Source organism: Excalfactoria chinensis, chromosome 15 (assembly GCF_039878825.1).
Source record: "Excalfactoria chinensis isolate bCotChi1 chromosome 15, bCotChi1.hap2, whole genome shotgun sequence".
Classification (NCBI taxonomy): domain Eukaryota; kingdom Metazoa; phylum Chordata; class Aves; order Galliformes; family Phasianidae; genus Excalfactoria; species Excalfactoria chinensis.
This window is the reverse complement of record NC_092839.1, coordinates 1,763,826-1,789,277: the sequence shown is the minus strand read 5'-3', so window position 1 is coordinate 1,789,277 and position 25,452 is coordinate 1,763,826. Positions and strand designations below refer to the sequence as shown.

Genomic DNA, 25,452 nt, shown 5'->3' with positions numbered 1-25,452 from the left:
GGGCTTTGTAAAGCAGTGACACAGCAGATGGGTGGCTGGGCTCCAAAGGGAACAGGTGTGGAGTACACCAGGATCCCCTCCAGACTGAATTCTTGTGGGGCTCTGGGGATCCTCAGTCCTCCTCCCAACCCTGCTGTGGGTTTGCTCGGCATGGTTGTAGTTTTTTCTTCTCATGCTGGGTCTTGATTTCCATTATTACCTCTGTGATACTTTCCCACCCCATGAGGGTGTCAGACCTCAGAACTCACACCTAAACATTTTTAAGAGCTACAAAAAACAACACAACATTTTGAAGGATCTCTGCTCAGGAATGTCACAGAGGAAATGTAATTCTTAGAGTGATCAAGAGTCTCAGCTTCAAAAGCATCCAAACTGCAGCTCTCTGTGGGACACCTTTCCGCAGGGTTATTAACAAGGCATAATTGTTTTAAGTGCAGAAAAGTGTGTGTGCACTTTCCATTCCCTTCCAAAACCCCCTGCATCGTTTGTCCTTAATGAATAATGAAAGATGCTTTTGTATTGCTTCCCACCCATCGTCTTTAAAGTGATCGTTAAGCAATAATAAATAAGACCTTAAAAAAAATAAGGTAGAGCCCGCTTAGAAGGAAATTGTCCGAGTGATGGGGAGCAGCGCAGGCAGCAGCGCTCCCCGATGCGCAGCCGTGGTTCGGCCGGCGAGAGGTGAGGGAGCGGCGGGGCGGGCTCAGCTCCGCTCCTCCTCCTCCTCTTCTTCCTCCTCCTCCTCCTCCGAGGCGGGCAGTGTTGCTGCGCGTCCTGCCGGGCGTCCCGCTGGAAACGGGGGTTTTGCTGCACGTGAGTTCGCTCTTTCTCCCTCCCTTCCCCCCCCCAGCCTTCCCCGGGTTATTATTTTATCGAGTAGTTTTTCTTCATCCTGTGAGTTGTTTTTTTTCCCCCCCGATCCGCTGTTAACTGTGGGAAAAGAAAGCGCAGCGGTGTCGGCACTTGCGGGAGGACCCAACTTTGCGTTGAGTTGGGGCTGCGCGGTTCCGGGCCGGTCGGCGTGGGGAGCAGCGCCGGTGCGCGTCTCTGTGTGCCCGTCTCTGTGTGCCCTTCGTGGTTGTTTCTGTGCGGGTGAGCGTGGTGCTCCTCGGGCAGCCGCTCCGCCTTCTGGTGGCACTACCCGGGCTGTGACGGAGAGCGAAGTCTGCGGCGTCCGCGTGTTTTTTGAGGGGAGAAAGGAAAACGTTGCTCCTCGCGTGCAGCGCCCTGAGCCGGGCAGTGACGGAGCGGCCCCGGCGGCTCTGCTGGCCCCGAGCGGAGCTGCGGGACCCCGACGCCGGCTGCGCTGTGAGTGCGGACCCCGCCGCCTCCCTCCCTGCCCGCAGTACCGCTCCCACCTGCGCCGTGCCCGCTGCTTCCTGCTGCACTTCGTTCCGGTTTGGGCTCCTTGCTGTTCTTTCCTTTGTTTGTTTTGGTCTTTTCCCCCCCCTCTTGAAAGCGAAGGGTTGGGAGGGGAGGAAGAGTTTTTCTAAGCAAGGCAGCAGCAGAGCTGCCGGACGGGGATGCTGTGGATGTGTAATGCAAAGGGCTGCCTTTACCCGGTTATCCCTGATGAGCAGAGCAGTGAGTGAGGAGCCCATGACAGAGCAGACCCTCGGACTGACCCACAGCGTCTGTTGTGATGGCATCTCGTGGGGTTCCCTGCTCTGGATTTGGCTTGGCTGTGCTTTGCCGGGTGCCGCTGTTAAGAGGGGTGGTAGGGGGGTGCCCGTGGAGCCGTGCCTGCACTCCCTGCTGGTGGGGCAGCGCTGCTGTGGCCTTTGGGGAACGGCTCAGCAAAGGAAGGTGGGTCTCCAAGGATCCGCTTTCTTTAGGAAAGGCAGATGTGTGGCAGTGAGTATGGGCAGGAGGTTTTGTTCAGGAGTTGTAAAGAGAGGAGTAAAGCTGTTGGAGAAGAGCGGTTATGTGGAATAAACGATGGGAATCGATCCTTCTGACAGATCAGAACCTGCTGCATTCCCAGCGCCGAGAGCTGGCAGCTGCCTGCATCCCAGATGCTTCAACGAAGGCAGCAGAACTTGTGGTGCTCGATCCTGGCTGATGGCAGCGTGAGGAGCTCCCAGACCTCCAAGTAAACCTGCATCTGCTCGAGGAGAATGTCTGGAAGTAAAAACGTTTGACATCCTGCAGGTGCTGCGGGGTTACGCAGGACTACGTGTGTTAATTACGTGCATTGGGAAGGGGCTGTGTTTGCCTTGAAGTCAATCGTGGCTGTTCTTTTCTCATCCCCTTCCCATCGAGTTGCTGTCCTGTGTGGTTCGGGGTTTGCAAGGAGTGTGAAGGCATTTCTTCCAGCATGACTGCAATGAGGAGGCCTCGTGGGGAGAGAAGCATCAAGGAGTCCAGCTTTGGGCTCAAGTTATGATTCCTGTGCATCTACGTGTTCGATTACAGCTTGAGGTCTGTGCTGGAAAGGTTAAAAACACCAAAAAAACATGCTGGAGGAAAGTGCTCTGAGCAGAGGTAACTTCAGAATAACAGGCACTAGGGGTTGGTGAGGCATTCATGAGCCTGCGGGGGGGGGGGAGGACTCATCAGATCAATAACAAGTTGGGTTTTTCTAACTGCAGAGCTCTAATTGTATCGCTTAAAAAGCACACGTTTAGGATGATTTCTCATACCTGTGCCTGCAGCCGAGGCTGGATCTGTGTCCACGCTGATGTGGGTAATCTGAATCAAGCTGAACAGCAAAGAGCCTCCTTGGAGAATCTGAAACCCAGTAGGCATTTTTCAGACCTGAGTTATGTCACTTTTTTTTCTATCGAGGTGCCTCAGGCGATTGCATTTTAAGAAGACAAAGCTTTTGTTTTGCAGCTGGCCTAGAAAAATAGCAAGGATGAATCCAAAGCAGAGGCTTTCAGAAGTTGTCATTCGCGATTAAGTTGATTCTGCTGTTGTGCACAGGGATGCTGCCGCCTTCCTTGCGGTCGTGTGAGCTGTGCCTATTTTTGCCACCAGTCCTCGTCTACCTGTTTCTGTTTGAATCAAGCGAGTCGTGTTGGAGCTTCTCACTGACACGAGTATTTAATTAGCGGGGCAGGTGTTTGCTGGCTGCATCTCTGTTACCAAATTAATTGTGTGTACTTTACAAGGGGCAGAAGAGAGGTGACACAGCTGCGTACAGCTTCCAGTTCTGCATCTCAAATGCTGCACGTGTGAAGGCAAAGGCTTGTAACAATGAGCAAAGACTGCTTTCCTTTGCGCATCCGAGGGAATGCACAGTTTGCATGGAAACAAGAAGTATGCATGCTAATAGCTGATCTGAAGCTCTTCTTGTAGCTTCTGGTGTTCCCTGCAGCTGAGAGTGATGGCAGTTAGCATCCTGTGGCTGCCAGGCTGACAGCCTACAGCACAAACTGCATCTGTAGGGCTGCAGCCTGAGCTGGGGGTGTGGAGAACAGCACGGGGGATGCTCCAGCACAGACAACCAGAAGTATGTTCCTGCATTCTGCAGTTCTATAAGCTCCTGCTGAGGTCCCTATTTAAGGAATACCGGTGATGACATCTTTTTTTTCTTCTTAAAATGAGAACAGTTTCTCTCTCGGGAAAAGCTCACGATCTTATAACAGCATCAGCCCTATTAATGTGGTCCAGAGCTGTGTGGCAGAGGAGGTGTCTTGCGGACTCTGCCCTTATGCCTGTGCTGCGTGCCTGGCTTTGCTCTGGATGTCCATGGGAAGGCTATAAGGGCAGCGTGAGTCATCGCTTTGGCTCCCGTGCAGCACTGACACAACCACGCTGCCACACTCCCTGCTGAGGTCCCTGTACCTTCCCACAGGGAAAGGCCTGGGAGCTGACACTCCATCTCCAGGGGTGCAGCTGCTGGGAGGGCTCTGGTCCTGCTCCTGCTGTACCAAATAGCATTGTCTGAAGGCAATACTCTTTACGATATGTTGAAACTAAATGCTGGCTTGCAGTAAGATGTGTGTGAGGTGAGGCTTGGCCCTTGGCTTTACAGGGAAGGGGATGTTGCCCCACTGATTTCAGGGGCCAGAGTGCCAGGCACTGTGTTCAGTAGCATTCCTGCTCCTCCAGCAGTCTGTTTCTTAACATAACCATCTGTAGGCTCAACCAGTTGCCTTGCAAACAGTCACTTTTTTTTTTTCCTTCCTTATTATTATTTCTGAAAAGTCTTGTTTTTAAAGCAGAAAGCACAATGTTAGTTGGTTTTGCAGAGAAGAGGGCTGAAGTAAACAGCAGAGATGCCCATGGGCTGTGTCTGCATGAATTCAGCTATTCCGTGGTGTGGCATGGTTTGGAGCAATAGGGGCTGGAAAGTGGCAGAGCATTATCAGATGCCTTTGCAAGCAGCTCATGTTCAGGCAAATGCAGCTGCGGTAGGAATGAACGTGAACTCATCTTCTGGTTGCTGCTGTACGCTGTGGAGGAACAGGCAGGTGGGATGCGGTGGTTGAGGCAGCTGAGCACATCCCCTGCTGTGCTGAGATGGGGTGGCTGTGTCCTGCTGGGTCCCACTGCCCCTTAGGGAGGGGAAGAGGGGGGGGATGTCCTTCTGTATGGGGATCTGTGCCTTCCTGGGGATGTACTGAAACCCAGAAATGTGGGTGGCTTCTGTGTGAAAGATAACTCGCTCTGGAAGCTGGGAGCAGATGGATGCTGTGATTTATGAGCGGGTTCCTGAGCTCAGGACTGGAGCAGTGAAGGGCACCAGGCAGGGGACATATGGCTGCTGCACTCCTCGCCTGGCTTCTGCTGCCTTTCTCAGACAGTTTGAATCTCCTTTTTCTTCCTGCATTTAGCAAACTCTTCTGGGGAGACGCTCAGGGAGGACTTGTAAGAAAAGTGTTCCTTCAGGATGTGGGATGCACTGGTTCTGCTTGGGGGGGGGTCAGTGTGGGTGAAGGTGGTGACGTGCGGAAACAAACTATCGCCTGTAAGGATGTAAAGCAGGTATGGGGGGCAGGTGCTGCTGCTGGCTCTGCGTGGGGGCTGTGCACTCACCTGTGGCAATGTGCCCCGGGAGAACAAGCATGGCAGGGCTGCTTTCTGGTGTTTGTAATGGCTGTAAGCACAGCAGAAATCCTCTTGAGCCTTTCCAGTCACTTTGTTCTTTTTGCTCTGGCTATGGAATCTACTCTGAATCATGCTTACTCATTTCCACAGAGCAGTAAAACTTTGCCTTGTGCTCATGCTCCCTGTTCCAGTAGCTGCCCACGTCCTGGTGTTTCCCTGCAGGCACAGGAGCCGTTCCTACAGATCACATTGCAGGGGTGGAACCAGTTTGGGAACTTCATCATCCATAAAACCACTGGGAAAGCTCTGGTGCGGGTACTCTCACACAGCCCAGATCCCTGCTTCCCTCCAGCAGCAATGTGGGGCACAGGGGATGGTGAAGAGAAGCTCCTGAAGGTGAACTGCTGCAGGATTCCATGCGAAGCCCACACCAATGAGCAGCTTTGACAGCATATGGGGAGCAACTGCTGCCACAGATGAGCATCAGAAGTGGGCATGGCTCTTCTTTCCTGATAATGAGGAGCAGTACTTACCTGCAAATGGGCTCCCAGCTGCTTTGCTACGGCGCACGTAGTGTTTTCAGGGAGATACTGGTAATAAGCAAGGGTTTGGTAATGCCTCCTGTGAGCAGATCCACGCCTGGTGGCAGGAGAGGGACAGGAAGGGCTTAGATGGTTTTAATTAACATTGTTGTGAAGAAGCAATTAAATTGGGTTTCTTGCCCCGCTCGCATGCCGAGCAAGGAGGGCTCAGCCCCTGTGTGCTGGGCTGTTGGCTGCCTTCTGTTTGCATTGGAAAAAAGCAATTGCTGTCAGCTCCTGCCCAGCTCCCAGGACCTGTCTGCTTGTTTATTTTGGGCAGATTATTTTCAAATCACTTTGAAGATGGGCTCGAACACTGATCATTGGGGATAACCCTTCATCTGTGTCCTGTCAGCAAATGTTGCGCAGTGTATCGTATGTTACTTCCCTTCCCCAAACAAAGGGCTGGGTACTGCCAGATAATGGAGCACCTGATCTGGGTGTCCACTTCCAGAGCAATTGAAGAGCTGCTGGCTTGTCTTCCCTCAGCTCTGAGCGCTGGGATGTGCACAGGTGAGGCAGACTCTCCTCTGCACCTGCTGCTTTTATTATCATTTCAGTTTGCAGGTGTCACACCACCATCCAATTTTGTGCGCTTCCAGCTGATGATGTACGTCTGTTCAAGTACTGCTTTGCAAGAGGGGGAAAAACACAGTGCTCGTGACCTCAGAATTGATAGATTTTAGCCTTGTGTAGTGTAAACATCTATATTTTACAGCTTGTTGTGAGGAAGCGGCGCAGGGGATTGTGGCTCAGCAAATGAAAACTAGACAACCCTGTCCATGGCAAGTAGGGTTGGAGCTGAATTATCTCTTAGGTCCCTTCCAAACTAAGCTGTTGTATGTTTGAAGAAAGGAGGCTGCTTTGGGGAGCAGGGCTCTGGGCTGGTGCTGGGTGGATGCTGGTGCAGTGAGCAAGGGCTGCTGCTGCTGGCTGCCTTCTGAAATCCCAGCCAAGATGAGGCTTTTCCTCTGACCCTCAAATTTATCTGTTTTGCCTCCAGAGCCGTAGTGTGCTGGGCGAGGGGACTCTCTAGCAACCTGGCTAAAGAGCAGCTGGTAAAATAAATGCAAAGTGATTAATCTGCTTGTTCTTGTTTATTCCTTTAATTTTATTTCCTTTTGCAATCTTTATCATTTGACCAGCAGTCTCGGAGGCCTTATGATCACATCTCTGCATACAGTACAGTAGTATCTGAGGGTGCATGCCCAGAACCAGTGAGAAGAAGCTGTGGCTCTGGAGTTTAGGCTCTAAATAGATAAGAGGTAGGAGGGCATGTGACTGGACCTGACCTTGGTGGTGGTGGAGCTGGGAGTAAAGCCAGCTCCTCGTGCTCCCAACTCACCCTCCTGGAGGTTTGCTCTGCTGCTCTCTCGGCTCTCCCACTTTCACCTGCCTGCACCAACTTGATGTACGGGCAAAGATGGGGAGCTCTGTTTGCCCAGGCCCTGCCTTCCATCTGTCCTGCCTTTCCCTGCTTTTCTCCATCCTTGTAGCTTCTCCCTGTCTTGGTTCCTTTCGTTGTGGAAGGGCTGGGAGCCTCGGCAATGTGTGGCATGTGACATTTAGCACAGGAGCATAGCAGTCATTTTAGCAAGGCTTAGCATTGGCTTGCAAGGAGGTGACACTCTGCTAGAAGCCTGCCTTGTGTAGGAGCACGGCTACTCTGCCCAGTTTTGTTTCATATTGCTGTATCTGCTTATTTTCCTACCTTTCTTCTCAACATAAAGCACTGATAGGAACAAACACCTGGTGCTGGCAGGGTGACCTGTGCGTGGGCATTCTTTTGGGAAAGAGGGGGCAGCAGAATGAGAGCTGGGGTTACTGCAGTGCTCAAAGGGCTCTGGAAGGTTTTTAAGCTGCCCTGAGCACATGGCTGGGTTTGTGCAGCATCCCCCCAGCGGGCTGCTCATGATGCTTTCAGCTTTGGTACAATAGTACCAAAATCATCTGTAGAGAGAAAGGTGCAATAAGAGAGAGAAGTGAAACTGAGCTCCCATCTGAAACCCAGCTCAGCCTTCCTGCGCACGGCTGCCTTTTCTTCACATGCTTTTCCAGGCAAAGCAGGTGGTGCTTAATAATGTTTTTTGCATACAAACCCACGGCGTGCAACGTAAGGCCACTCACATCTGTGTGCTATGTAGGTCAGATGTGTGCTCATCCCTTTACAAAGACCCAGGCTGACAGCGTTCCCTTCCTTCGGTGACGGGGGAGGACGGCCCACGTGCTGCCTGTGTCGGAGCACTGCCAAGGGCACAGCCCCGGGGGGACCTGCATGCAGGTAAAGTGTTCTCCTCACCACGTGCTGCAAGGAGCCTTGTTGATGAAAGATTAATGTACGCTGTGTGTCAGGGGTTGATGGAGTGTCACATCAGATTAGCCTTACGGTTCAAAAATACTAAACGCTTCTGTGCTGTGTGTCTAGCAGATGCCTTTTTGCTTTGCTCTGAATCAAGAGCGTGTTTGCTGGCCTCTCCAGGCTGTGCTTCTGCTGCTGGAGTTATTAAAACACAAATCACTCTCCCTCCTCCTCTTCTCCCCCCCACTAGCCAATCTTGTTCTGGTATTTCGTGACCTTTTCTCACTTAGGTTCTGTTGGTGGAGGATAAAATGAGTTGAAAACAAACAACTTGTCTTTCCCAGAAGCACGTCAGGAATGCGGTGTAGCTCTGGCTCTCCCTTTTTGCTTTGAAGGATGTGGTGCCAGAGACAGATGTGGTTGTCCTGTGGGAAGTGCTGTCCTAGGGTGAAAGCGGTGGGGATCACAGATAGGGACTACTGCTCATCTCCCACTGGAGCTGTGTCTTCTGAGCTTTGTTTGCCTCCAGCCGTGGCAGATGGTTGCCCAAGCTAGACCATTGGGCTTCTATGTTCCTCAGTTCTTACCTCTTGAAGCTGTGTGAGGATGCAAAGGCTGGGTTCTCTCAGAAGCAGAACAGAAAACTTGGGAACGTGATCCCATGGGACCCTAAGCATCCACTGAAAATGGATAAGTCGAGGATCTGTGGTTTATTATAAAACTGAGGAGGGAACTGAAGCTTCTTCTCCCAGGGAGCCTTCAAGTAGCGTCTCTGCAACCTGAATTTCTTAGCCCAGGTGAGGCAACCTTGTGGGCAATCATAATGGAAATGGTAGCAGATGAGGATCAGAGCAGAGGAAGATGGGTGTAGGAATGTCCTTATACAATCCAGTGTGGTGTGGAAGATATCTCTAGTATTAAAGCTGATCTTCTGCATGTCTGTCAAGAAGCATCTGGGACAAAAGAAGGGCTGTACCTGTCATCTTCCTTCAGCAGGTGAGAGGCATCCCCAAGCACTGCCTGTTTGCTCAGAGCTGGATGAGTAGCTAGCACTTGAGGACCTCTCAGCAACGAGCAGGTCCTTGTGATTCAAGTAGTGCATGCAGGTAGGTGGTGAGCACTAAGGCAGCCCTGGCTGTCATTAGTTTAGGAGCATTGCTCCCTGAGGTTGGGGAGGAGTAGTAACAGGCACCACCGGTGCAGGGAAGTGAGCTCTGGAGTTGCTTGGAACAGAGACATGAAGGAGCAATTGGAGAGAAACTGGAGGGGAAAAAACCATCTGCACATCCTGTGCGGGGGTTCTGGCTGCAATCTCAGTGTGTAATACATGAACCGAGCACAAGGAGCTGGCTCAGGACAGACATCTCTGCTGGAGAGACCACCTTGCAAGTGCTCTCTGGCTGTGCTCAGCTGGAAAAAAAGGGGGGAGATGTTTCCTATGGCTGCTCTTTCCCTTCATCCCAAACAAGATGAAGTGTGCATTGTTAGGGGAGCTCCTGAGTGCAACCAATCTCTCTTTAAGTCCCCGCTGACCGACTGAAACTAAGAGGAAACTAATGAAATCCCTATTGTTGCTACATATTTTTTTGACCTTTACAGGGAGAATGTGCTGGTGAGTCAGGAGACCCTCTGGGAAATCTGTTCAATTTGTTTTGGGCAGAAGGTGAACCGAGATGCTGTGGTGACAGTAGCAGTTTAAAAATAAAGGCAGAGATCAGAGCTGTGCAGAAAATGTTGCCGTGCTGCTGTCTCTGCTTTATGCACAAGCACAGAAGTGGAGTCCCCAGAGCTGTCAGGTGGCTCTCAGCTATTCTGGTTACAAAGCAAATAGAGACGCTGAAATGTTTTCTAATTTTCTCCTGGCTTGATTCTAAAGACGGGGTGTAAAATCCTTGTTTTCTGGGCATAAGAAAGGAGGTGAAGAATGTTGTACATAAGGAATGAAGTGCTGGTTTAGATCAAAATGAGTGAGGCAGTCAGTGCACTTTGTTGGGTTGCAGCTTTGCCCTTCAAGGGGTCTGAGCCTGTCTGAACCTTCCAGCAGCTCCATGAAGCTTATGTTATTTTCATGTGAGTTTGGAGTTAGATTGGAGGTGAGGGTTTAAGGCTGAGCTCAGACAATGCTTATAGCCCCAGAGTTTAGAGGAGGACAGGTTTGTTTTGTAGCTGTATTCGTCAGGATGTGTAGTCATGGATAAGTGACCACTGCTGTACCTGGTTTGAAATGCAAGTCTGTTCTTTACAGATGCTGAGGTTGGTTTTCCCTAATGAGGACCTCTGGTTTGATGGTCTCATGCTGAAAAACCTAATACTTGGTGTACTGATGTTATTGAGGAAGCTGTCCCTTACTGCTGTGATGCTCACAGCTGCCTTTCAGCTCTGTTGGGAGCCAGATTCCCAATACGTGCACAGAGCCCACCTCAGTGCCTCTGTCAGTGCTGGTGTGGGATGTATCTGTAGTGGCTTTTGGGCTGAGGCTTGTAGAGTGGCTTGTTTGGAGGAACCTGGAGCCTCTTCCACCTGCTGGACTGGACATTGTCAGGAAAGCCATGCAACCAGAGCAGTGCTTGTATGGCATCTGGAAGCAGGTGGAGCAAGGGAGCAAGCTGTCAGTAGGCCTGGGAGGGATGTCTGTGGTTTGAGAGCCCCACCAAGGCTGTTCCCATTAGCATGCACCAGTAGCAGCTCCAGTGTGGTGCTGGGTCAGTCTACCAGCCCTGTCCTGCTGCTGCTCTTTTTGTTCCTACCTGAATGTGTGATAAGAGGTGTGCTTTGATTTAACTCCAAACGTGTGGATTACTTTGACCTAAATCGTACAAGAATGCTATTAGAGCCGGAAATGCTGCGTTCCCTGCTGGCTCCAGTTTATTAAAATAACAAATTCATAAACAATAACTCTTCAAAGCAGTGTGCTAGAGAAGCTGCAGTGCTGTATCATGTATAAAACATGACCCCTGCGGAAAGCAGCCTGTTCCTCCATGGTCAACTTGTAGTTCTGACCACCCCTGAAGTAATGCTCAAAGCAGGGGATCTCCTGCTCCTCCTCAGACTCCGTAAGATAAGAATATGGCACTAGATCTTATCCATGAGATCTTATTTGTCCCTTGGAAGAGGAATCATACCCTTACAGATGTCAGCCTCCTGTACTGGGGGATTTGGCTGCAAATTAGCATGAGTTACTTGATTTAAAGGAATTAAAAATAGCTTTGTCAGATTGCTTGGTCTGGAGTGCTTTTATCTGTGCTGCAGTGATGGCGAGGAGCTCCCCACAGCTCTCCACAGCTGGATTCTGTGTGTGTGAGCCACCCTGTCTCCTCAGAAAGGCATCTGGGAGGTGAGAAAAGTGGGGTTCAGTCTCATAGGGATGTGGGAAAGAATGGATTCGTAAGGCTGTGTTGGTCACTGGTGTCAGCCCTGTGCCCAGCAAAGCACAAGCTGTGACTTCAGAGTGGATGTGGGCTGGTTGGGACTGCTGTGTCTGCCTGTCCCAAAAGCCACCTGGGGGAATGGGGCCCTTACAGGTGATGTAAGGCAGCTCAAAGCCGTACATGAAACATGTGGCGTGTCTGTGTGTCCCCTTGCAATTCACCGTTCCACACAGACAAAACTCCACGTGCATCCGGGTGATCGTTTGGCATAGCCTGGTAGGAAGCTGAATCAGAAACCATGCTTTCTTCTTGGCGTCTTTCCAGGGTAAAATACTTTTCATTAACCTGTTTCTCCATAGAGACCTTGGCGCTCTTCTTGTTTCTGGCAACTCTTTTCTGTTCCATGACAGCCGTTTCCCCTTGCATAACAAGTGCTCTCATGACTTGAAATACCATGTTATTTGAGCGTAGCACTTTCTTCCCCTCTTCCCTTTTGCTGCCTGAACTTCTATGGGAATCTATTCTGAAGTTTTATTTTGCAGGATTTATTCTTGCAGCCATTTTAGCACAAGGACCAGCAACAGAAGAATGGGGAAAAAAAAAAACCCTCAGCATTTCGTATCGTGTGACCTCAGGAGCCCCAAATGTCAAACCCCCATGATGAACCCTACCACATCCCTGAGCAGAGGCTGGGGGCTGCTGCCCCATACTGTGTGTATGTGGAGGGACTTACAGGGTCTTTCCATACTTCACAGGCTCTGCTTCTGTCCCTGCTGAGTCTGGCTGTGTGGTGTTGTGGGTTGATGGAATTCCCCATCAGGGCTGCTGAGCAAGGCCTTCCAGCAGCGGCAATGCAAGGTGGCTTTTACGGCTCCAGTGTTTAGTTCTGGTTCATGACATTGCTGGTGTGGGTGTAATAAATGACTGGAGTGGCTGAGATGCTGTAGGCCTGATGTAAAGCTTTTCTCACTCTTTGCACAGGTCTTTGCTTGGCAGTGTAGGAGCAGCATATCAGCAGGCGAGTGTAGCTCAGTGTCTGTAACACAGGTCCTGTGTCAGGAGGATGTTGGAGCTGAAGTTGCACAGAGCAGGGTAAATAGCTGGGGAACACTGACAGGGGGGAGGTATTTCTCCTTGTTGAAGATACCCAGACTTGTTGGCTTTCTCTCTTGAACAGACCAGTTTGCCTTCAAAGTTTGTTGAATTCATAGAATCAGGCATGAATTCTTGATCTTTGTGGTGGTTTTCCATTCTGTTCTGGAATCTTCAGGCCATGTTTGTCCTTTGTCTCTGTTGCTTATGTGCTGGAGCACATAACTGGCCAGACAACCCTGCTGGTGTTCCAAGTGAAACCTTAGCTGTGTCCATCCTTACTGCCTGCATTGTGGGCAGGCCGTGCTAATCTGCACTGCTATTTTGCTTGTTCATGGTATGTGTTAGGGACTGGGAGGCCTCTGGACTGCCTGCTGCAGGCATTGCTTGCAGGCAAGCCAAAATGCAGCTCATTTCAGGCTACCTGCAGCAGAATGGTGATATGGGAGCCAGGTATGATATACAAAATGAGGCGTTCAGGAATGTTTTATTTGCTATGTAACCTTTTTCATCCAAAAACACTTCAGAGCTGATGAGGATTTAGCTTTCTGATGTTCTGGTATGAATTGGGAATTATTTTTCTGATTTCACCACAGCTGCTTTGATTTGGCAATAATGTAGTAGAGAATTAAGCTCTATGATAAATAGTCCCCCAGTGGGGCAGGAGCAGCTACCTGTGGGTCTGGGCCATACTACTCACAAGGAGCTATCTGACCTCATGAAGTAGCCCAAGACATTTATCATTCATTGAAAAATGGCTGCCTCCTATTCTTTCTCCTCTGGGCTTGTCCAAAAGTTCCCTGCTCCTTGCTGTCCACAAGTTAGAGTTTGTATTTCAGGGAGTGGGAGAGCTGAATGCTTGTGGAGTGATCTCTGTGCTCCTAGTTTGTGGGGAACCAGCTCTGTCACTTCCCTGGGTTGTGGGAGGTTAATCCCAGCTCAGTGTCAGCATATGGGAGCACAAATAAATGCTCAGTCCTGGTGGAGATCCAGTCCCTGAAAGCAGAGCTACAGGAAAGCTCTTCCACAGAACAACCCTTGAAGGATTTGTGTCTATGTGTTGCTGCAAGAGCTTGGGTTGCTGTAGTGATGCTTTGTTTCCACTCAGATGGGCTCATCCAGCATGATGTTGTGTGAGCAAAGGTGCATCCCAGGCCCTTGTTTCACAACATGCATGAATTGCTCAATTCCTTGCTTTGGATGCATGCTGGAAGTGTGTGAATCTGTCAGATCCAAAGCTACCTTTGGAAGGTCTCACTAGTTTAGTTCTTGGGTGTGATTTTAGCTGTATGTGGCAGTTTGAGCACACCCTTGTAAGCCAGCATGAGTTGGCCCAAAGCCCACCTCCATCCCTTCCCATGAGGCTCTCCCAGAGCATCTATGGCAATGACAGGGGGAGCCAATGGGGCTTGAAATGTCCTCTGTTTTCCAGGTGCCACCTCTTCCACCTTGGCATCTAGGACAATTTCTATAGTAAAGAGCATCTACCCGTAGAGCCAGCAGCTTTCTGATGAGCAGAATCTCTGGAATGTGAAATTCAAGAATTAAATGGCTTGCAGAAGCTCATGTCTTCCGTCCCAGCCAGCTCTGGTGGGCAGTCACATCCCTTCTCTTCTTCCTAACATGTAATGCAGAAAATCCTGAGCTATTTTTACAATTGCAGTTAATCAAGGGGGTATCCTCAATTGCTTTTTAATTCAGCATCTACCAGCATCTTTAGGAAGAGAAAGGGAAGGGGGACGTGCATTTCCTTGCATGTCTTCGGTCCGTGTCTAATGATTGTTTTCAAGCTGCCCACGATGTTGTGAGTTGGGTTGTTGTAGGGTGTTTTTTTTCCCAGTAGTTGTCAGAATGTCAGCTGTAATGAAAGACTTCAGAGGCAGCTGTACCTAAGTGATTGGAGCCTCTAGGCAAAGCAGGCTGCTGATAGCCTTTTCAGATGAGTTTGTTTCTCTTTTTTTATATTGTTTTTTTTTTTTTTGCTGTTGTTTGGCTGGAATGTCTTCATCAACATCAGTTGTTGAAGGCCTTTTTTTTCCTTTTTAAAGGCTAATCTGCTGCCTGTCAGCTTGCCACAGAGCTAGTTGGCATTCAGCATCCCACACTGCAGTCACATTGGGGAAAAGGAAGTGCCTGTGCAATAACAATAATTGAAAATTAATAGTAGATTAAATTAAAACATAATTAAAAAACACTAATGCTCCCTGCGAACAAAGGCTGATTCCTATAGGAGCTTTATGAATTGAGGAGGAAAAGTCTGTGACGCTTTCCCTGGGCCCTGTCTATTCCAGCCTGCAGATCATTAAAGCAATTATAATTTCACAGAGGTTTGATCTGGAATTGATTTCTTTGTGATAATTCAATTTAGAGGCTTGCTTCCTCCAGGGTGGAAAATGACAGAAGATGGAGTGTATATAAAGCCTTAGCACTGTCCAGAGGCACATGGCAGCTGGTGCTGAGCCAGCCAGAGGTTCCCTCTGTGGGTGATCTGCTGGTGGCCCTACAGCTGGTAGGTGTCGTAGTGCTTAATTAGGAGATGATCAATATCAGCTTGGGCTGTGTGGAAAAGGACCCATCAGAGAGCAGAGCTGAGGACTGGGTGCTGCTGGTCCCCTCCCTGCAGATTGTCCCACTCAATGATAGAGTTGTGTGCATTGGAATAAGAGGAGTCATTTCCACTCCTACGTGCACTGGTGGCTGTGCCTTCTGCAGCCCATCCCTGCTATGTCTGGGCCCACACCTGCTGTATGCACTGGCGCTCATATAGATAACAGCACATTTATTTCATGGCTTCAACTTTTGCTTGACTCAACCTCTACCATCTTTAGACCATCTGATCTCACTGTAAGACACAGGCACGTGTAGGATGCTCCTTCCTGCAATATGCTGTCACCTTTTCCATGGGGTTTTGCAATGAGGAGCAGGGCTGCCATTGATCGGTTGTCACAGCCATTGCTTACAGCCAGTCGTGGTGTAACCAGCCCTGCAGCTGCATTCATAAAGCACTTGGCATTGCTACCATGCAAAGATGCTCCAACGTGCTGTCATGCTGCTTTGCTTGGGACTGGGCAAATAAATTCCTCCAGTCCTAGTGGGTTTGAGAATGCTCCTGAGTTTCCAGACCTGGCTGTTATGTTGGAGTGAGTGGAGGTGGATAAGGGAAGATAGAGCAAAGGATAGCAAAGTGCAGCAAGGCTCAGTGAATTCAGTGCAGAGTGAAAGCTGGGATCTCTTGAAAAATAATGACGTTGGCTAAGTAACTACTGTATTGTATTCCTCCCTTTCCTATTATACTGCATTAGAGGTTTGTGGCAAGTCATTCAGTCAGCTGAAACTGGCACTAGAAGGAAGAAATATCCTCTTGTTAATTTGCTCTCTTCTTGACCCAACACGTTTGTTTTTATTTGTGTAGCTTTGTGCACAAAGCCCCTCCGTCCCCCTGGCCTCTAATGCTGTGGGTTTGGGAATCCTGGTGGAGCAGCTGGTCAGGCTGGGGTTTTGTTATCCCCCGTATCAAATTATATTTGCTAAAGTTTTGACTGCAGTTGCTGTTCCAATAAAATGGAACCTGTTTGAAAGAAGGAAAGGGCTTTAAGAGAGACTTTTAGCTTTAATTGCATTTCTTGGGCTTGGCGGTTATAATAAGGGAATGTCAGGGGAAGACAAATAAAGAAAGAAATCCACTATTTCAGCCAGAAGCAGGCAGGCAGGGTTCATGGTTGGGTTATGCAACTTTTCTTCACAGTAGTGAGCACTTATTCAATGAGCACGTTTATTTTGATCTATCTCACATCTATATTTAGTGAGTAGAGGGGAGGGCCATTCCAGCTCTGCAGAGCTGTCGTTCAGCTCTAACTGTTCCCTTCAGGAGCACGGGGAGGTGAAACCCTGATAAGGTCCCCCATGGTGAGCACTGTTGATGGGAGGGGATGGGGAGCTGCTCTGCGGGCTGTGCCAGTGCACTGTGTTGCACAGAGGTGAGGGAAGCCCTGGGGAGGGCCCTCAAGCATCCAGCCCCTGAATACAGACAGGTGAAGTAGCTGTGGAGATGTGCAGCAGGCTGGTACTCCATCTAGACATTCAGAGGCTGAGCTGTGTGTTTCCTCACGTGGCCCCAGTAAGCTGTGTGTGCCCACACCTTGGAAGTCTTCAGGATCGAGTTGGATGGATTGAGCCACCCAACTGTGGGGGAAGGTGTCCCTGTCCATGGCAGGGGGTTGGAACTGGTGGCTTTGTGTTCCCTTCCAACCCAAACCATTCTGTGGCTCTATGGAGATAGAGCTTTTCCTTCATCTCTCCTGGATCCCTTGGAGAAGCCTTCCTTCCCCCACCACCCTGCAGGCTGAGCCCTACCAAGAGCTGCTGTGACAGGTAGAGAGCGGGGCCCAGCAACCACTGCATGAAATTGCTGGAAATGGGAATTGCAAGAGAGGTGAATGAGCTTTGGTAGCTGCCGTTTAGACAAGAACACGCAGAACAGTGGAAGCATTTATCACAGAATAAAAATAAATGGAGAGGATTTCAGTGTTTCCCATTGCAGTGTTTTGTTTCTCAGCGCCGTTCCAGAACATGCTGCTGAGAGAGACCTTAAACAACACATCAACACGGGGATGAGTTTGATGGTTTGAAATACTGAGTCATAAATATATATAAATATATATATGTATATTTCACACAGGGCTGAGGTGAACTTGCATGATAACGAGCTTCAATATATTAGAAAAATGTTGGCTAGAGCATCTGGGTCAAATTGAACTAATTGGATCTAACCTCGCTAATTCAATACCCTGATTAATTCATTGTGCTCTGAGAAGACTAGAACAAAAATGAGTAATGGCTTTAAACGTAGCTATGAAGTAACATCCAAATATGCTGGTTTGTGAAAGTCATGTTATGTGGTAGCTGTCTTTTGTATGGATTTAGTGGTTGTTTATATGGAGGTTTGATCCTGACCCTCCTGCAGTATAGCTTTGAGAATGGGACCTACACAGCTGGGGAGGGAATGCCCACCGTCTCATCCCAAATACACTCTGGAGATATTCCATGGTGGTTTTTTTTCAGCCCAGAAAGTTGTTGCTGCAAAGGAACTTGTTTTATAGAGGGATGCAGAAGGGTTCATGTTGTGAGAATCAGTGCTTGCAAAGTGGAAGCACCCAGCACTTGGAAAACCAGGTGCTTGGGTGCAGGGCTTTGCTTTGAGACCTTTCAGTCTCTTTTTCTTTGCCTGCCTGTGGGTGACCAGTAGATGGAAGGTCTTGAAACACAGAGTGTGAGGAGATAAAGCTTTTGTTGTGGGAGTGATTGTATTGGATGAAAGGAAGATAGTGTGCTGTTGGAGACAAGGTCTGGCTTTGCATCCTGCGCCATTTGATATAATGAGAGGGCATGTGTGCTTAGTGAGAGGCTGTGAGGAGCTCACAGTGTGGTCAGGTCTCTGCTCATCCCAGAGCTGGGCTGGGAGAGGAGGAGGCAGTGCCTGGCTGGCTATGGGAGCTGGGCTGTCAGCTGCTGCCCTTCTCCTGCAGGTCCAGCTGCTTGGAGCTGTCTGGCTCACTGTGCAAAAGCTCTCATCACCGTTCACTGTGACCTTCTGAAGAGTTTGCTTTAGCAGGATGTTCATTCTGAACTATCTCTGCAGTGCCAGGAGCTTTGGGATGCAAGTAGAAAGGGGAGCTCGTGTTAGCTGTGCCTCCAGCTGCTGGATGTGACAGGACAAGAGGGAATGGTTTTAAACTGAGATGGGAGATTTAGGTTGGATATTAGGAGGAAGTTTTTCACCCAGTGGGTGGTGATGCACTGGAACAGGTTGCCCAAGGAGGCTGTGGATGCTCCATCCCTGCAGGCATTCAAGGCCTGGCTGGATGTGGCTCTGGGCAGCCTGGGCTGCTGGTTGGCGACCCTTCATGTATCAGGGGGTTGAAACTGGATGAGCACTGTGATCCTTTGCAACCCAGGCCGTCCTATGATTCTCTGCACTGCTCTCCTTTACATCTCCCTACCAGTTTTTTCTGTGCCCATCCCTGGCCAAAATCTTCTGTTTCTTGGTGAGTCAACACTATCTTGATGCTTTATGGTGGGCATTTGTATTTTGCTGTCTTGCTCTAAAATACTGCTGTGTCATGCTCTTGCCTGCCAGCAATAGACAGAGGTATTGAATAGACGGGGGGCGGGTAGGGAGGCGTGGATTTGCATCTAGCTGAATATTGCTGTGGTTGTCATCTGCTGGGAGATGCGGCTGCCATGAGCTCAATGCCTTCTGCCTCCAACCTGTGTGCTGCTGGTTGGAGTTGGCTGGGTGCCGTCCATGCAACGGTGCCACATCTCCTCCACATCCAGAAGCCAAAAGTGCAGGGTATTGCTTCTCTAATTGAAGTAGAGAGGAACCCAGTAAAAGCAGCTGGGGAGAGATGGCTTTGCAAGTCACAGGTAGTCTGGGTTGAGATGTGGGTGTGAGGTATCTACAGTCATCATGTCGCCTCCGTGTTATCTGGTGATGATCAGTGTGAGCTCTGTAGAAGCCTATCTGCTGTGTCACAGAAGATTTCCAGGCTCATGGTGTAAGAGAAATGCCTTGTTAGTGCTCATCTGCACAACTTGCTTTCTGGCACGGTGGAAAAATGCACATTTGAGACTGCTGAGCTAATAGACTGGAGTGACAATGATACAGATAAGTCTGGCATCTCCGTAGTGTTTCTGCATCAGTGATGAGGCAGAGATAAAAAGTCGCAGGGAGGTTTGAATTAGGCTGGCACTGAAATCTGAAGGAAGTGCTGAGCTGTTGCTGTTTTAAGGAGGTGTTTTGGGGAGGGGTTGGCTGAAAATAACGGGTGGACTTCGGGGGACAGGGCAAACTTTGCACCATTCGCTCTGTTGCAAAGAGAGACAAGGAAAGGCATTTTTCCTATGAATGGAAAGGTATAAGGGAGAAAAGAAAACACTTCAGGTGTCAGGAAGATAATGGGGACCTCTCTGCATCTCGGAGGAGATGTGGTGCAGGCAGAGAAAACATCTCAGCCTGTGTCTGAGCTTTCCTGCTCCCGTGAGCCCTGGGTTTCTGGTGCTTGTCTGTGTGATGCCAGTCATTACAGCCTCTTCTAAGCTGTGTAGCAGCCGAGCACAATAGAAGAGAGTGGAATGCCCGTAATTGCTTCTCCTCCTGTCCCTGGACCCCGGGAATGAAGCCAGCCTTGATCCACAATAGCAGTTATGTGTGGAAGAGGCTGTGCCCAGTAAGCTGATGCTCTGAGAAATTCGGCTGAGTGTGATTTGTTGTGGAAACTTTTTCTGATTGGAAAAAGGCAGCAGGGTTGGTGTTTTGGCTTTTGAATGGTTTCTTTCTGTTTGTTTTGTGGGCTTTTTTTTTGCAAGAAAAGAGCAGCAGCCTGGCAGACACAGGAGAGCAATGCTGGGATGCTGTGCTGCTGGTACAGTCTCTCTAGCTCTGAGCTACCAGGGGAGATGCTGCCAGCATCCTCTCTTCAGTCCAAGCATGCCTGTGCAAGTGAGGACAGGGCAGCGTATGTCATGCTTGCAAAGCATCCTTGCTCCCTTGCAGTGTGGGGCATAATGTGAAGGCGAGATTGTATGCAATAAGCTGAGTTTAAACAGAGTTTCGACACTTGCATGTTTTAGACTTCAAGGGTATTTTGTCACATCTGCCTTCTGGAGGCACTTCTGAAAAGCCAAGCGTAGTGTAACAGCAGGAGGGAAAGCAGAAAGACAAGCCTTGTGTAATGCCAGCAGTGAAGATAGGTGCCGAACCTTGTGTGTAGATATCTATCACAAAAAAAGTAGGTGGCTCTCTCTATGCAACGTGTTTCCTTAGTAAAGTTAGTTTTAAATTCCATCCTAGGAGAACAGGCAGTAAGCAGGATGCAGCAGGTACAGTGAGAGGCTGTGCTTTGCTAAGCTGCCATGTCCTGGCTGGTGCAGGCACACAGGAGCTGGCTCCTGCTGAAGCAAGGCTGTGGTCCTGCCTTCCTCCCCAGAGCATGGAGCAGTGGGGGATGGGTCTGTGCAGCACACAGAAGTAGAGATCCTGCTTTGATATCCCTGCCTGCCATCTCCAGAACAAAGCAAGACCCCTGTTTTCTCAGCTTCATGAGTCTGCTTAGCAGCATGAATCAGAAATATTCCTCCAACCTATTTTTGTTTTCCCTTAAGCCAATGGAAATGGGAAATCAATTTTGAACAAATCAGGCTAAATCCAGGAGTCAAAGGAGTACCTGCCTCTGAAATCAGAGACAGTGGATGATGCTTATAGAAATGGGGAAATGCTTGCTTAATCCAGGCTGCTGAGGACCCCTGTTGAATTGGGCTGCTGTGTGCTGGAGGTTCGGTCCAGGAGGTCTGAGGGTGTTGCCTTGCAGGGGATGCTCAGCACCAAGGTGATGTCAGCTCTGCCCGTGCCTCCCTTCTCCCTCTTTCTCACCCTCCTGCAAAGAGGACAGCAAACAAGAATTCATCCTTTTGTAGACATATCCTGCAGTACCCATGTGGGTACCTTGCCATCCATGCTACTGAAGGATGGGACTTCCTGCTGTGCTAAGGAAGAGGCTTTCTGGAGTTAACAGGTTTTCTCAGATGTTCTTTATTTGTCATGTATAACTGGGAGTTAGGATTGCAGACAGTGGGAAGCTGGGTTTTGGTAAGAGCAAGGTTGGGTGGTGGTCCTAGAGGGAGGTCCTGCTGAAGAAGCAGCATTACGAGCTCTGTTCAGACTGATGTAGCTCTGCCAAGCAGAGGGTGTGTGCACAGACCTCTGAATTGCTCATATGGCTGTATCCTGACCTTCCTTTTGAATTCTGGTGTGAGAGAGGGGTGTGCTGCTGCAGAGAAAGACCTTTCCTCTTCTTGCCTAACCCCAGCAGCTCTCTGTCCATCAATCATCAGGAGAAAAATTGAGAGCAAACGCCAGCTTATAACTCCTTTTCCCTGCTCGCTTGTCGTCTCTATCAGCAGATCCTTCAGTCTGATAATGCAATATCTTTCTTGGCTATTTTTTCCTTAATATTGTCCCAGAGACCTTCATTCAAGCAGTACCTCTCACTGGGCAAAGCGTTCCTGGTCTGTGTATTGATCTGGTGAGTAAATAATGATTTGGAACTAGCAAAAGTCCCTGTTACAGTGCTTTGAATTTGGTTGTTTTTTTTCCTCCTTGGCAGCTAAAACCCTCTGTTCTTGTGCACAATTGCAGTTCCCATCTGCAGGGGCACCAATACCTGCTTGGTGCAAATGTTCCTCCTCTTCTACTTGGTGTCTCTCATTGCAGGAGCATGACTTAGATTATATCAAGGGATCAGATGTCCTACAGCTGCTTTTGTGTACCTCACACACGCAGTGTGTATTTAGAGCAGAGGTGGTGAGGGAAGTTGCTGCTTTCTCTCTTTGAGACAGGACTGCCAGGGATGGTGGTTGGGACCATGGTCCTTGAAAGGCACAGTGCTATGAGCACATCTCACAGAGCACAGCAGTAATGAGCCATGCTTGCTCCTGCCAGCTCATTGCCATGATGTTACACCTCCCTGATTTGCTGCGAGTCTTCAGCTTGGCTCTGCAGCCACGTGCTTGGCTTTGGCATCCTGCTCTCCCTAAAGACACCACAGTGATGGACACTTGGTGTCCCCAGCAAAGGATGGGAGGGACGATGTGCCTGGCTCCCTGCCGAGCAGGGCTGTCCCATCTGCTGGGTGCCGAAACAGAACTCAGCAGGTGGTGACAAACTCACATTAATCTTCCTGCACCTACATTTAAGGACACAGCAAGGCTGTCATCGTGAGGATGGCAGCAGGGTCTATATGTGCCACTCTGTTGTGATGTCTCTAGGACCCCAGCTCTTCTCTTTGCATGGTGGAGAACTGATGGGAGCTGCTATGTGCTGAGGAGCCTGGAAAACCAGGGTGCCAAAAGTGAAGGGGTTGGGGGCATTGGAGTGCTGGCAGAGGGGAGGGAAGTGCTGCAGCTGATGAGCAGCTAGGCTGGCATCTGCTCAGACAAAGGGAAGAGCTCAGGACCCTATTTACATCTTTTAGAGTCCTGGTAGATATCTCTTGTGGGAGAGAAGCTGATGTTGGACTGCTAAGTAAGACCCTCTGCAAAGCATTGGATGTGAGCCTCAGGATGTTCCTTCTGTGCACAGAGACCTCCACCTGTCCTGGTAGGGTTACACCTTTTTTGTGTCAGTGCATTGAACCAAAGGGACACAGCTGGAAGCTGCCAACAAGCTGAAGGCTGCTGCTGTTTCCTCAGTGTTTTGGCTTTGTCTGAGTCGTCTGGACCCTTGGGGTCCGTAAGGGCAGAGTGCTGTGGGGCTGTACATGGCAGCGCCCCATTTGAAGCAACAGGGGAAAGGCTGAAGCTGAAGTAGAGCATTCCATAGGGTCCCTGCACTCAAAGCATATGCTAAATCTGCTGCACAGTCATCAGGCTTTGTGAGCAATTCATGGTTTGGATTTCATGGAAGTTTCAAGTTGCTTCATCGTGCAGAAACCAGGGCAGGAGACAGGACTGCAGTGATTCCTGCAGTAGTAGGGCTTGCCTTGCAGGTAAAGTGTGTGTGGTGGTGAAAAAGGGGCTGGCATTTCCTTCTGGGATCTGGCATTCAGATGGGCTGCTGGGGTCATATCAGGTTGGTGAGCCTTCTCACCACCGGTGGCTGTTTCAGTGTGGGCAGCAACGAAAGGAAACAACCCTCCCTGCCAAACAAGGAATTCCTGAGCGTGCTGAAATAGCAAATAAAGACTGCCTTACAGACCTGTCCTGGCAGCCCTGTGGCATTGCTGTTCCCCACCACGTGGGATGTGCCGTTCAGAGCATGCAGTTCCCCCTCAGCATATAACCATCTGCCCTCTGTTCATTGCCACCCTCTTTGTGCTTTTGGGTAAATCAGTACTTAGCAATCACGGGGTTGTTTCATGTAATCACTCCAAAAGAGACACCGAATGACATCTTTTTCATAATATATATATACATATATATATATATGATTCTGCAACTTCCATGCCGGCGACCTGCAGTAGAAATGATGAGCTGCAAGAAAAGCCTTTTTGGTAAGTTCAGCTGGCCTCAAAGTGCACTTTGTGCGAGAGGTGTTCTCATGTTTGCATTTCACAAATTAGGACATTGTGGTGGCTCTAAGCAATTTCATATGGCCTGGTGGAAGCATGGGGTTCTCAAATAGAGCATACCAAAAACGTGCTTTCTCAGTGTTTTCGCCTTGCAAGTTTGAAAAGCACTTGCCATTTTATGATGCTCATTCTTAAATCAAGCAGGAAACGTGATACGGTGAGATGTGAGCTTCTGTGTGTTAGGAGAGGAATGCCTGGTGTGTGGGACAGCAGTGGTTGTTGGCTCTGTCCTGCAGTGCCCTGCTTGCTGTGCAGGCAGTGAGGAGCAGGGCTGCCTTGGGACACTGGGGAGGAGCAGGCAGGCTCAGGTTCCAGGCTGTAACCTGAGCACTGGAGAGACAAGCATGGAGTTCTGAAAGCTTGAATGCCTGCACAGCCTGTGTACATTCTCAGGTATAATACACACAGAGCTGGAGGGTCCTTCTCAGGTGTGTGGATGAGATTGATGCTGGGTTTGCTCATTCAGCCTCATTGCTCCACTCTGATATTTTATTTATTTCCCTCAAGCTCATTTTCCTTTTTTATGTCGAATCATAGACTGGTTTGTGTTGGAAGGGACCTTTAAGATCACCTCATTCCAACCCCCTGCTGTAGGCAGGGACACCTCCCTCTATACCAGCTTGCTCACAGTCCATCCAGCCTGGCCTTGAATGCTGCAAGGGAGGGGGGCATCCACAGCCTCACTGGGCAACCTGTGCCAGTACCTCACCACCCTCACAGTAAGGAATTCCTTCCTGTAATCTAGTCTAAATGTAAATAGTCGGCCCATCACCACCACACCTACTGTCCCAGGTCCCAGCTTTCTATACAAAAACACCCTTTGCACCTCTGCCCTGTGATAGGAATATCTCCCTCATGTTATTTGAGATTTCTGTGCTCCCGCTGTGCTTTCTTTGTTTTCTCTCCTTTTCAGGAGGGAGTCACCATGTACCTGCTGTGCCTCATGCTGGGGCAAGCAGCAACCCCATATAGCTGGGAGCTGCAGCTCCTGCGGATGCTGCACCCACAACAGCTCCAGAGGTGGGTTTCTCCCAAACTGATATCTCTGCCAGACTTGTTTTCCAAGTGCTTTGGATGATGAGCCGTCGGAGTTGTTCAACTTAAAAAGAAAAAAATGTTTGAAATTCAAGCGGTGCTGCTTAGTTGTGATTGGCCTGATAAGTTGGAGGGCTTCTGAGAGTCGCTCTGCGGTGTGATTGCAATGAGCAAATGAGCTCTTGTGGGCTGAAAGCTTGCAGGTGGGAAGCAGTTTGGTTTCTGCAGGACAGGGATGGGAGGAGTGGGAGCAGCAGGGGCTGTGTGCCTGGGGGAGGCAAGAAGAAGAAGAGGAGTTCCTGGAAGAGGAAGAGGTTTTGCTTCCTAATTTGACTCTCACCTGGTTGTGAGAATAAACATTTAGTTTAAATCAGCTCCAGGTATGACTGCAAACATCTGTTAGGGGTCCTTCACGTGTTTGTGAAGGAGTTACTTTGAAGTGCTCCTTGATCAAACGCTCTTATCCCCGTATCTTAGCTGTGTATCCCTCTTGCTTTTATAATGCTCCCTCTTTTCCCAGCCAGCGCAGCGCTGCTGCTGTCTGAGAGAAGCAATGCAGTGGGAAACCTTGCAAGAAGGCTGCCAGGGAGCTTTGTCATCTCCATAGATTGGGGCTGCACCTTCTGTCTTGTGCAGCTTCTCTCAAGCCCTGCTGTAACTCTGCAGAGCTGGAGCTGAGCCCACGCATAGCTCATCTCCAGAATGGAGACTCAAGGAGTCTTCTCAAAGCTGTGATGCAGCAGGGAGAGCTCAGCCCCTGCCCATAGCCATGCTGGGGGCTGCAGAGAGGATGGGGCTGTTTGCACAGAAAGGAGAGAGCACCTCATAGGCTTGGAGATGTCGTCCCAGGGTAACCAAAGGTCTCAGGGAGCACCTTAGAGGAAAACAGGAACCAAATGAGGTGGGTCAGTGTGGAGGTACATTGGTGCTGCTCACCATGACACAGAAAGGGGACA

The 25,452-nt window shown here is 49.6% G+C and overlaps 1 protein-coding gene across 3 annotated transcripts in view; it reads left to right on the top strand.

The window, feature by feature from the left end:
- The first annotated feature begins 714 nt into the window (after positions 1-714).
- Positions 715-25,452, top strand: part of RALY (RALY heterogeneous nuclear ribonucleoprotein) — a 106,850-nt gene continuing 82,112 nt past the window's right edge. For 2 of the 3 annotated variants that reach the window (XM_072350440.1, XM_072350441.1), the window contains exon 1: positions 715-813. The gene's annotated coding sequence lies outside the window, so the exon portion shown is untranslated. The remainder of the gene's footprint in view (positions 814-25,452) is intronic. The other variant, XM_072350443.1, reaches the window with a different exon arrangement.